Source organism: Caloenas nicobarica, chromosome 7, assembly GCF_036013445.1.
Source record: "Caloenas nicobarica isolate bCalNic1 chromosome 7, bCalNic1.hap1, whole genome shotgun sequence".
Taxonomy (NCBI): Eukaryota; Metazoa; Chordata; class Aves; order Columbiformes; family Columbidae; genus Caloenas; species Caloenas nicobarica.
In genome coordinates this window covers 18534232-18547756 of record NC_088251.1, presented here as the reverse complement: position 1 = coordinate 18547756, position 13525 = coordinate 18534232, and positions in this window count along the sequence as shown.

The window sequence follows — 13525 nt, the reverse complement described above, 5'->3', positions numbered from 1 at the left end:
AGAATCCAACCAGATGTGCAACAAGGTAAAATCTGAATCAGGCTTCTAGAAGTTATCAGGAAATGTACTTGTAAGTGTTTACAAAATGAGTTTGCTGCAATGCGGGCAAGAACCACACCTTAATGGAAAAATAAATGTGAGGGAAGTGAGCTGCAATGACTGGAACTGCTAACATTTGAATGAGTCAGGGGATTCCACTGAGATAAGAGAATGTGGTTAGTATAATATATATGCTAAAAGGGCAGGGGGAAGGAAGGTTACATGTGCAAGTCTAGTTCTGGTGCTTTATAATACTGGAATGACTTATTTATTAATTTTACCATTCTTTCAGTATTTTAAAACAATATACTTTAAAAGAGTTCTATTCAAGTGTCTCCCTTAATATTCATAACTTCAAGGCACCCAAAATTCTTCAAACATGGTTACGTTTTTGAATCTTGGTGAGTTCTGCAAAATATTCCACATCAAGTTTTACAGTGTCTATTATTTCTAAGGTTACAACTGTAAAAACTCTCCTCAGAAAATGTTAGAAATATAGGTCTTCTCATCCTCCAGAGCAAAAAAAAGAAAACAAACCCTGCTTCAACCAATATACTCAAACTAGAAAAAGATAAAATTGAAAAAAACCTTGACATGAATAAGCTGAGAAAACCTTGAAGAGGAATTTGAGTCAGTTTTAAATATACAGTTAGAAGGGGTGTTGGAACAAAACTGTTAAGAGATTGGTGAAATGTAATATCAAAACAAGGTCATGTCCATGATCTGACAAAGAAGTACACCCAAGAAATAATATCTATGAGAAGTAGGAGATAGTACTAACACTATAGGTTCCTTATTAGATCCCTGAGTTAGCAAGGTAATAAGGCATAAATTTCATTTTTGGCAGGTGATTAAGTCTATCTAGTTCAGCACAGCACATGGCTAACTTTAAGCACATGCTAAAAATTTTGCTGAATGCGTTCCATTAACTCTCTCTTCTTCATTATTTCCAGCTTGCCTTTAGCTTTCTCCTGTAAATAGAAACTATTGATGCTTTAATTTATAGAGCACAGCTGCCATCTACTCCAAAGATGTAGACTTTGAAAATGACAAGCTACTGGGAAAAAAAAAAAAAAAAAGGTGCAAAAAAGCAGCAGTAGAATACCTTTCCTTGGCAAATAGAAAACAAAAATCCATATAGCATTCTCCAGTCACTGTAGTCAGTAGGTGCAGAAACTGAGTAAATACATTCATGGTTACATAGGCAGCTGTGAATTCCCGTATTGGAACAGGGAAATGCACCATGGAAGTAAGAAAATAAGGCATAAGTGTCAACTACCATTAATATCCTATGGGACATTCAGTAGTTTTTACTGTGTAACATGGCAAGGTGTTTTCTGAGTGCATCTGGAATATTAAGCAGGAAAAGAAGAAGAAACACCACTCTGAACTAAAATTTAAGTAATTATCTATCAAGGGTTTCAACTGAGAAGGAGCCTCTTCTGCATACTAATGACAAATGTTCTGCATCATAACTTAAATGCAGGACCCAGTTATCATTCTCTAACACAAAAACCAGCCATCAATACTACTGCTTCTACTGCATATGGAGGATGATCAAGAGTCTGCCTTCTCTGTTAGTTGAGTGCTTCTACTGCATATGGAGGATGATCAAGAGTCTGCCTTCTCTGTTAGTTGAGTGCTTCTTCAGTAGAGCACCTGCACCCTGCCTCTAACAGCTGGCATCATTGTGTCTGATAAAAAAGGAAATTATTACCAACAATTCCACCTCAGACACTAGTGCTTTCTGCTGCCAAGATCTAGGAGTGGAAGAGTGTGACTCATGGTTCCCGTGATTACCTTTTCTTTGAGATCAGAGATCATATATTAATAACTAATGTGAACCTTGTCGGAGTTAAACCATGTTTACTAAGTTGTAGAGGTGTTGGAAGGCTGTATTGTTATGAAACTCAGAGATACAGCTGATGTGGCTTTTTGGTCCTAGTGGATACTGCAGCGCTGAATCCAAGTTACATACTTTCTTCTGAAAATGGAAACTTTTCTATTTTCCCTCTCCTCCTTGAGTGAAGGACACCTCTTTTTTCAGATAAAGAATGTTGATGGAAGTATCTATATTCTTGATGTTTCTGTGTACTGATTTTTCACAGCTTTTTATCTTTTTTTAAACCTGCAGGATCCAGAAATTACACCCAATTACCCTCCGCAAGGTCAGCTGGCTGGACAAGACTATAAGGATATCATCAGTAACATTTCAGACAGGTAAGTCTTTCAAATACAACTGCAAATTAAATAGTATGGGTAATTTATTCCTGTATTTCCAGAGCTGTCCTAGTATGGCATGCAAATGTACTCGTGTCCCAAATAATAGAAATACGGTTGTATTTGAATGCAGCTCCATCTGCAGTAAGAGTTGTTAAACAGCATTGGTGTGGGCAGGGTCCCCGTGGGTTTTATTACACTAAGAATTCCAAGCAGGTCTTGCAGCCCGGGATGGACCCTGTGCTACTATGGCTGCTCCTTATTATTTTATTCTCCCTCTTAAGTGTACCTTTTACTATTTCTAACATTATGTATTATGATTATACATAAGATAGGATAATGTTAGACTGATATGCTTAAGTCTACTAACACAGTCAAATGTTAGGTCTAAGAGTATAGGAGTTAGCCAGTAGAGGAATATTTGAACCAGTGAAGTTGTGTTCTGGATTACAGGCATATCTTCTACCTAAAACATATTTAAGTGCTCTGAAATTTTCTAAATAGGAAATGCTAATAAGCAAAAGCTATTTAGCTATGATTGCCTAACAACTGAAAAATGACATACATGAAAAATTATGTATAACTGCAATAAACCTTACTTTCAATAATTTTGGGGCATCTTTTTATACAAAGTATGTTCTTATTTCTTTGAAAAAAAAAAAAATCATATACAAATAATAGTGTTTTTTCACTAGCTATATTTGTAAATACTACTCCAGAAAAAAATGCTACTATTACTTCTTGAACTTATGTTCTTCAGAGTTCACAATAATTCTTGAAAATACTTGCTCAAGAAAGTTGTAAGTGACCAAAACTAGATTAAAACAAAAACCTTTGTATGGTTCAGATTATCAAAGCTTCTGCTGCTTGCATAAGACCGTTCAACTAATGCTGTCTTACAGGTCACAGAAATATGTGGAATGTGAAGGTGGCAGAAGAGAGAGTCAGCAGTCTGAGTCAGACAACTGGAACAATGAAGATGATGATACACCCCAGAGAGTTTCTGTTCTACCTAGAAGTAACCATGCAAAAACTTCTCTTGTTTCTTTAACATTATAGGCCCACTCCTCTGCATATGTACAGAGAAAACAACACTAATCCCTTGTATACAAGCTAAGAATTTGCTCTTTGTGTCTTAAAGACCAGGGCACTCAGGACACAATTTTTACCATTGATACATATGAAGGCCATCAAACCTTTGTAACATCCACAAGAAGGCGGCCCACATCAAGGTCTCTCCGACTGTTTTGGAGAACTGCTAGAAGGAAGGAACATGAATCTGAATGAAACTGAACCCAGGGAGGGCAGCTCTGCTGGCCACCACCCTCTCACCACTGCTCTGAGCACATCTCCTTTGGAATTCCAGTTTGAAAAGGATGAGCTACCTTTTATACATATATATTTTTTTTTGTGGGGATTTTTTGTGTCTTTTAGGTTTTGGTTGGGATTTTTTTTTTTTAATGTTATATATCATGTCCTTCTCAAAGGAAAATCTCTGAATACCTTGATTGTACTTAATTAGGTATACAAACTGAGCCATTAAGATGAAAAGAAAGTTGTTGTAATTTGAGCGACATCATGACATTTGTTCAAACTTATGCACTGTTGGACAGTGCAAAGAAATGACACATTGGCTCAGTGTCTGAACAAAAAAATAAAAAAAAAGAAGAAGAATATTGACATTTGGGTGAGAAGCAAATTTATGGGAGTTTCCCAGTGCATAATTAAAAAAATGAAATTCTTAGTTTGTCCAAAAATGAATAAAATAAATGCAGATGGATTCTCTTCTAAGAGATACAGTAAACAGATGGGATGTAGTAGAAGGCCTTTTTCATATATGAAAGGCAATGAAAAAGAAGGCTTTGAGAATTAATAGAATAAATTCCAGGAACATACTACAAAATGTCCTTGTTATCAGTGGATACAAGAAGGTTTTGAAATCATTCTCCTCTCTCCCTTGCTGTTCCCATACAACTCATCAAAAAAGTAAATGAAATGTTTACACAAAAATGTATAGTGAAGGGTCTATCTATCTCAAATTCTATCTCAAGATTTTTTCCCAGAATCACTGAATTTCTCTTCATATAATAACTCCATAACCTCTAGAATTGATGTGCTTAACCACATACTGAAGCATGTTCAGCCCTCAGGTGCTAAAGCCCATCTGATATCAGAAGACATCTTACAGAGAGAACCTGCCTAGTTGTTCCTGTAGGAAACTAAGCTGCTTCTGCCTCAAACAAGAATAATTTGTGAAAGGGATCATATTGAGGATGCTGCAGTATCCCACAGAGTCTCTGCAATACAGGTCTCTCCCAGCTTCTTCTTACCCTGTGATAGCGGATGTCTCATCCAAAGTAAACCACACTTATCTCCGTCGCACAACCAAGCTGTGCTGGCTAGCAAACAGAAAATTGTAACCACTTTATCCTCCATGACCTGTTAAGAGTTTGGGGTTTTTATTCCACTTTATCTGGAGGAAGAGTTTGTGGGAAATAGCGTGCTCTGTCTGGAGTGGGAGATCTGTCCTCACTGGCACTCTCAACTAGTTAATAGAAACACCCTCGAATCTGTGAACAGAAAGTGTCTTAGAAACTCAGGCAAAGCAGGTGCAAATTGTAGCCCAGACAAAAGCAGAGCAAGCACAACACTTTTGTTGCAGAGATTAGTTAAGAGTAGCAATGACATCTTACAAGAGGAAAACAGAGCATTGCTCCTTGTCTTCAGCATGCAACAAACCTGTGGAACAGATCGTCAGGTTTTCCTTGAGACAGCTGGCATGTTACTCTTTGCTAACAGTAGCTTATGAATAAAAGGACAAATTCTATAATTCCTCTGCCTCAAACCACTATTTTTCACCAAACAAGCTACTGGTTTTACTCTACATGGCAACAAAATTTTGCCAATTGCTCCAGTAGAGTAGTGATATTTCTGGAGACATAAATCCATCTTCTTAATGTCAAGTTTTGGATGAGAACATATACTCCATGATGAGCAGATTAGTAAAACTGAATCCTGATTTTGGTGCAGCAAAGTTACTTCACGTATCATTCTTGAACAGGAGTGTGAGATAAGCTGAAAAGAATAGAAAATATTTTCTTACTTCAGGAAGGAAGAATTTGCAGTGAGAATTCCTAGCAGTGAGGTGTGGCAATACTAATTTTCAGGAAAGCGTTGGAAACATGAGGATGATTCCATGAAAATGTGGCCAGTCTCCTCTACCAATATAAACTAGCATCGAAGTTTATATTTCTGCAAGGACAGGTTATTTAGAACAAACTGTATTTAGAATCTGTATGAGGCAATAAGCTGCAATAGTTGGCTCTACTTCCAAATTACGTGAAATGTGGTGCTGGTTGTATCCATGGTGCTCACTTTTTCTTCTTTCTACTGCAAACATAAGTGAGCCAAAAGTATTTTTTCACATTTCAATTCCACAGAATAAGCCTCAAAATGCACTTAAGTACTGCAACCCACTAGTTTTTAAAACCAACACTTTGTGCTATGACCAACAATCATTTAAAACTCCTTCATTTTTCTGTTAATATATAGGCAGAACCTTTGCTTCTGGAGATGAACTGACTCAGTTAATTAACTTCAAAACATCACTGACTGGAGTAGGTCCAAGGACTGGCATCACAGGTCTTATTCGAGACCTTCAGTTGCGGATTGAGAATCAAGAGGTGTTAAAGGAGTTTATGGTAAAGTGTGATTGCTTTTTAAGATCTGAATGTTTAGCAGAGCTAAGAAAGTGACTTTGATCAGCCTTGTGTATACTGTACGGGAGACCAACTTGTATATCTTTACTGACTCCACTTTCTCGGAGAATTATTCCAGCTAGAACGGGGCTTCTATTCTGCTGTTTGGGTGATGCTACAGTATTTGGATCTCTCTCTTTCCCTACAGGTCATGCTTACAATATTCCCTGTGCATAGATATTGTCCACGTGGAATGAAAAACAAATAATGCACAAAAGTAGAGTATGAATCACTTTTTCCTAGATGGACTTCTTCCTATTACCCCCTCAGCTCTGCTGAACATCTGCCTAGAAACAATTCTAGAGGCTTCATTAAAGCAAGAAATCCATGCTGCTAGGGATTCACTAGTGTTGAAACAGTTGATGAAAAGAAAATGTTTCACACAATGTTCCAGTGATCCAGGGAACTCATTGCCACAAAATGCTATTAAGGTTGGGAACTTTGTGAAATTAAGAAGAAAAAGTAACAGACTTCCATAGATAATGAAAACACATAATTACTTTTGATGGCGTATAAATAATGAAAAAGTATAAAATTAGGAAAGCATATAATATTTCTTGTTCCAGGATATAAATAGTTACCAGCAAATTCTCAAAGAAAAAATTTCATAACTCTTCAACACAGTACTGGAATTTCCTTTAAAGGATGTCCTACTCATCACCAGAGAAATAGATTGCTACCACTTTTCCCTAGTAATTACAACATTATCAATTTATTTCACTTGCCTTTATATCTCTGGCTTACAGAGTACAAAATCTCACAGGCTCAAGTGTATAGGATTTGCTGACTTTCCCTGACGGCTCAAGGGCATGTATTAATTTCCATTCACTCCATTCCGTTACTGACATAGGCATAGCATACTATGAGCTGCGTCACGTATCTGCACAGAAAACACAAAGATCTAATAGGGAAAGCACTGGTTACTAAAGCAAATGGGTATTTTATCTGAGTAAAAACTGTATGAACTGATGAAGATGTTAAAAAAACTGTCACGTGTATGTCAGTCCATATACACTGTACAGTGGCACAATGTGATGGCTGAGTGTTGTGCAATGCATACCAAAGAGGCAAAACAATAAAGAAAAGTGAAGGTAACTCAAAACTGTAAATGAAATGAACTTGCACATTCCTGCTTCCAGCTACATTGCATTCTGCTCCCCTAAATCTGCTATGAAATACTTAATGACTATATGGTTTGCGCTCAACAAAATTGATGCTTTATCCATCACTTTCTCTGTCACTGAAAAGTATTCATTGATATTCACTACCTGTTAATGGTGCAACAGGTGGTGCTTCAGTCAGTATGTTATCAATTATGAATGCTGACATTTGGCCAAGACACTCTTCCAAACATCTGTTTTACAGAAATATGCAAAGGGGATTTGTAATGAGAGGGGCTGGGGACGTGGGTTGGAAATCTCACTTGAAAACCCCAGAAATTTTGCACAGACTGAAGAAAATACAAAGCAATTTAAATTCCTTGCCTAGAAGTTTAGAGAATGATGCATTGACTGTCTTCTGTAAGAAGTCTATTTGTGAGTCTTGGGTCACATATAGCAGTTATTTTTCTCACATCGACTCTGTACAGGTTGTCTGTAAAGGCTGTGAACAACACGGATTGACTATTTCTCTTTGATCTAGGCTTTAGAAGATGTGAAACCAATAGATGACTGCAGAACTGGCAAAGCACCAGAAAACCAGGATAAAAACAGATACCAAGATATTATTCCGTGTAAGTATTCACACTAATGAGAACATACATTCATTGAACAAAGACATTGGAAAACAGAAAAACAGCTATAGCACTGGGATGTAGGAGGTGCAAACCCCATCACATCCTTAGTCACAAAGAGCTCCACTAATAATGAAATGTGTTGAGATTTTTCCAAAAGAGGTAGAGTTCATGTAAGGATGTCTGCATTGCAAAATGTGTGATTTTCTGAAGTATCATCTTCCACAAGGCATGACTTGGTCTGGTAGAGAGTCAGCTGTCTTGATGTTTCCTTCGCTCTTTCTCAGAGATATTGATCTACATTTCTGTGGGCAAGTGTAACTTGAACTATAACAGCAGTTCATTAAATCTGGTTAAATATACAGCTACATCTACTGCTTATGACGCAGTGGAATTCTGAAAAGTACCGTGGAAATCATGGAGTTATGTAGCTCTTGGAAAGATAGAGATTCTTTCAGAAGTATATGAAAGTATAATATCCAAACAAAGCTTTCAGCTGCTCAGCTCTTATCTGAGTCACAAATTTCATCACTGAAGTAATTTTAGAAGGAAGATTTGAGTGCAAGAGCTGTATGACTGCAGTTATCAAGGATTTCAAAAAAAATATTGTACTGCCCAATGACTCCCCAAGAGGTATCACAACAGAGGGACAACACTTTCTGGACCCTTGATGTCTTTCTAAACTGCAGCAGCAGGACAACACATGCAAAATTTGTAGCACAGTTACCTCTCTATGTTAGTGATACAGTATACATTCTCAGAAATTCCCTGGTTCATAGCACCAATATCCAGTGACGATGTTCCCATGCCATACCTTAGAAGTAGTGTTGGATACACTATTTTGAATCACTGCCAAACAATTGTATGGTAATTATAAGGCTCATCAGGATGTAACACAAATACCTTAAGAGAAATAAAGCTACAGAGAACCATACAATTCGTCTGTTGGAATTCCTTTTAGTAGTTATTAATATTATTGTTACCAGTCAAACGCATTCCAAAATTCAGAGGCTGAGCTTCCCCTTCTCCTGAGTGCTAGAGATTGTAGAACTCTGTTTCAGATCTACAGCTGAAATAGCAACTTTTTGTTTCTGTACAGATGATAAGACACGAGTTCCTCTGGGAGAAAAGAATGGCTACATTAACGCAAGTTACGTTAGAATGAAAGTTGGAGAAGAGGAACATTTTTATATTATAACCCAGGGGCCTCTGCCATCCACTATGGCTGACTTCTGGCAAATGGTCTGGGAGAGTGAATCAGATGTGATTGCCATGATGACAAAAGAAGTGGAGCTAGGGCAAGTCAGATGTCATCGATACTGGCCTGAAGCTCCCCATAGCTCTACAGAACTGGCTAATTTCCATCTAAGGCTAGACAATTACCAGATTCTGGAATACTTCATAGTTAGAACAATAGTAATGACCAACAAGCAGGTAAGTTGCATATATTTAATACTTTCACATATGATGAAATCGATTAGGTATTTTACATGAGTAAATACTAGTGTTATATTTGCTTCCTCCATAACATTTGCTCACTATTTTTTAGGAATGCAAAAATCTGAATAACAGACATGAAATTAGCGTTAATGAAGTGTTGCTTCTTTGTTCATTGTACAAGATGTGGATCCAACATTACATACTTCTGGACAAGAATGTCCAAAAATTAGTCCTTTAATGGTCACAGAGCTAGTGTGTTTGGTGTTTTGCAGAATTTCTTACTGTTCTTATCAAATAAAATCAGTAAGGGTGGACAGAGCGAGTTCCTATTTTGTAATGGTGACTGGAAGAAAAGAGAGGAAGAAATTGGTTTTCATCCTAGAATTTAGAACAAATGACACTTCTTTCATTCATGAAAAGTGATGAATATACATGACACTGCAGATCTAGCAGCAAATTTTTAGAAACCTAACAAATATAAAATCTGGGTATAAGAAAATGGAGACTGGAACAACTATAAGTCCATCAGCCTTGCCTCATTATTAAGTAAAGCTTTGCAAAAATGTCTGTAGGACCTATTAATTAATGTAATAATTAAAATATTTGTACTTGTGCCAGACTAACTTTTTTTTCCATCAAGAACACCATTTCTCTATATGAAGAAAACACAATCCATCTTATGTCACTGAGTGTGAAACATAGTAAAGTATTTGATATGAGTCTTCCCAAAAGATTATTCAGATGGGAAGATGGGCCATTATATGTGATTGTTTCAATGAACATGTTATGTTTGCTGTGTTTGTTTTGGACCAATATCAAATTATTATAGAAAATCACAGGTTTACTTCAGCCGAAATCCAGATATGCATTCAAATTCTTCTGATGGTAAAAATCCAGGTAGTTCTTTTGCATTCAGCTTAATGCAGTTTGGCAAGCTGGCAACAAGAAGTACTGTCCCAGGACCATTCAGTTAAAAAGACTGTTTATCTACATTATGTTTTTTCTTTTAAGCATTTTTTTTAGTTGATTTGGTTTGTATGGTAGGGTATCTAATAACAAATTATTCTTTTATATCTGATACCTGGAATACCATTTATGATCTTATTATTGTGGCCATCATATTACTACTCTTCTATTCGTATGGCTTATTTCAGTTACAAAAACAATTCTAGTAAACAGTAATGGAATGTTCTAATTTAACAAATTATTTTGTTTTTCCTTTCTAATCAACAAAGAAGGTAACTACATCCTTTTGAGGCAAAAGAGTAACTTCAGTGTCTCATCAAAATTATATGAAGTAAATTTCCTACTCCTATGTCTTCTGAGTGCATCTGATAAAATAAAATAAACCTTAATAGGGTCAAGTACAAAAAGCTGAAGAATGCAGAGTAGACAAACAACTGACTAAGAATGAGGCTGAAGGAAAATTTATCAGTGGAATTCCTTGAAAATCTGTCTTAGGACTGATCATTTTTAGCATTTCTTGTCTTTCGATTCCAGACAGAAGAGAAGCGCATTATAAGTCATTTGCAGTTTTCCACTTGGGCAGACCACAATACTCCCAAACTGGCTGAGCAGCTTGTAAAGTTTATTTGCTACATGAGAAAAGCTCACAGGACAGGACCTATTGTTGCTCACTGTGGCACTGGCATTGGAAGAAGTGGAGTTTTGCTGTGTGTTGAAATTCTGCTCAGCTATATAGAAAAAGATCTATGTGTAAGTATCAAATAGATAATCATTAAGTATTACAAACTGGTACAGATGTCATCAACATGTGGGGGTATCTTAGACCAGAGTAATTCCTGGTAGAATTAATCCTAACAAAATGGAATAAACCCATTTTTTTTTGTTTTATACAACAAACACAATATCTACAAAGATAATAACTACAAATATACTGTTTGTAAAAGGGCTGAGCCACAGCTTCCCCATCTGAAAGTGCTTAAATCTTTCTTTATAACTTGCATGTCAACAAAATAAAAATTGTTCTCTTCTGATAGTTCAACATCAAGCAGATAGTGAGAGATTTGAGAGATCAGCGTTTTGGCATGATTCAAACTAAGGTAAGTCCTCAATATTAAACAAGATTAAGATTTTTAAAAGCCTCGATTAGTGGTACATATCCACATGCTTAATTAAAGCACATATTTAGCCCTCTCATTTGAGGAAAATAACAGCCTTCCAGGTAAGTGATGTCTAGATTTAAATATGAAAGGTCTGTCCTTTACTAATTGAAATAAAAACAAAGCACTGATATAGTACAGATAGAAGCCCTGTTCCCCGCCTCCTCACCCCCTCCACTCCACACCCCGCTCTTTCTTTTTAGAGCAAAAACAAAGGCAGGGATCAACAACAAAACTGGTGAGATACCATAAATTCTACCCTGCAAAACTGCAGCCTTCAGTTGAATTCTTGCTATTGCTGAGTTATTGTCACCTTGGTAAACTGTTCTACTGCTGAGTTAAACCTACCACTGACAAGAGTTTTCACACACGAAAAGACAAGATGGAGCTAAACTAATTTAGAGCAAACAGGTAGTAGGAAGAAAAGGATAAGGTTTTCCTATAGGCAAGTATTTTAGCACATGCTTTGATATATTTTTATTCAGCATAACGATCAAGCATGTGACTAAAATTAAGTGAACAGACAACCTTCATTGACCTAATGAGACATGAGCACAAGCTTACAGATACTGCATTGAATCAGAAAATGTTCCTGAACATTTTACAAGTGACGGAACAAAAAACCCAAGGATGCTCTTAAATATCTAAGTTTTTATGTCCATATTACAAAGATGCTGATGTTACAAACAGCACTTCAGGCAGTCCCTCCTTCTTTGTGTAGAATTTGGGCTGAATGTATCCAGGTATTCACAATGGTGTCTCTGCATACAGGATGAGTATTTGTTCTGTTATGAAGTTGTGCTGGGAGTCCTTCAGAACCTTCAAGCAATGCATTCCTACTGACTGCAATATGACTCTTCCCTGCTGTTCTTCCCATTGGACTGGAGGGACCACTCAGCAATTGCTTTAAAGAGATAACGAGCCAGCACAGACAAGTGTTATACTACATGCATTTTTAGATCACTTTCAAAACCTTGCTTAACATGTCCTGGGGAAGTCATTTAAATCTTGGCGCACAGTTTGGAGAAACAGCCAGCCAGCACTGCAACACGGCTGTTACAGTGCCATGGACAATTTGAGTGCTCTGTGTAACAATGTATTAATTGTTGGGAAAATACTTTGGAACTGTGACAAGGAGATAGAAGCCTTTGGAATTAGCTTTACTTTCCAGAGGGTCACTATAAAGATGCAAGATTCAGCTGGTGTTGGTGGAAAATTAGTTGTTCCTTACATATTGTTGTGCACTATTGGCTTCTGGACTGCAAATCAGTATTTTCTACAGTAGTTATGCTTTTGTGTGGAAGAACTCAATTTGTTTACCTTTGGTTGCTTGAACAGTGTAGAACCATTTCCAGTCATCACTCCAGCCCAGTAGTTCATACCATCATCGCTAGACATCTTAAATAAAGAAAATGACAGAAGAATAGGATGCCTTTAAACCCGAGTTGGTTCTCTCCAAAGCAGGAAGAGCATTCTGTTAACTGGATGGAATATTAATTTTTCCCAGCAACATGAACAGGTGTAGATAGCGTCAGTGTTTCATTGTGCATGCATGTAAAAAAGAATGCAATACTAAGCCAGATAAGATGACTGTGTGTGCATTGTTGCATGCATATACACTTCATCTCCCCCTGATCATTTCCAGTCATTAACTATCTTGTAATTCTTATCTAGGATCTGAGCCAATCAATGGGAAGTCCCACTGGTTTCAGCAGGGGCTGAATCAGATCTTTAAACTAGAGTATGTAACTCTCTGTACAGTTTATTTCTCTTGTAAAAAGTGTTTCTGTTAATGTGAGTTTGAATGGATTTGAGCAGAAATCTGCTGCTCAAATTTGTATGATTTTACTTGTTTCCATAGTACTACTTCCAAGTCTTTTAGCTAGAAGGTGGTATATATGGAAGTGAAGTTATTAGAAGTGCATTGGAAGAGTTACTTTAAACACAGGAAATTAGAACAGCATTTATTTAACTCAATTGTACATATTTTAAAAATGTCTTTGCTTTTAGGAAAGGAGAAAATACTAAGCGACATTTGAATCAAAAACTGTGGTAGAAACAGGACAATAAAGTAGTCGTTTATTTTCATTACAAATGAGAGATTTATGGTTCAGAAAGAATGAGGGATTAAATACTGATTAAAAGCACAACTTTTAGAAAAAGACACTGTATTACAATTATAATTAAGGCCAAGGCCTATTTTTTCTTTCTGC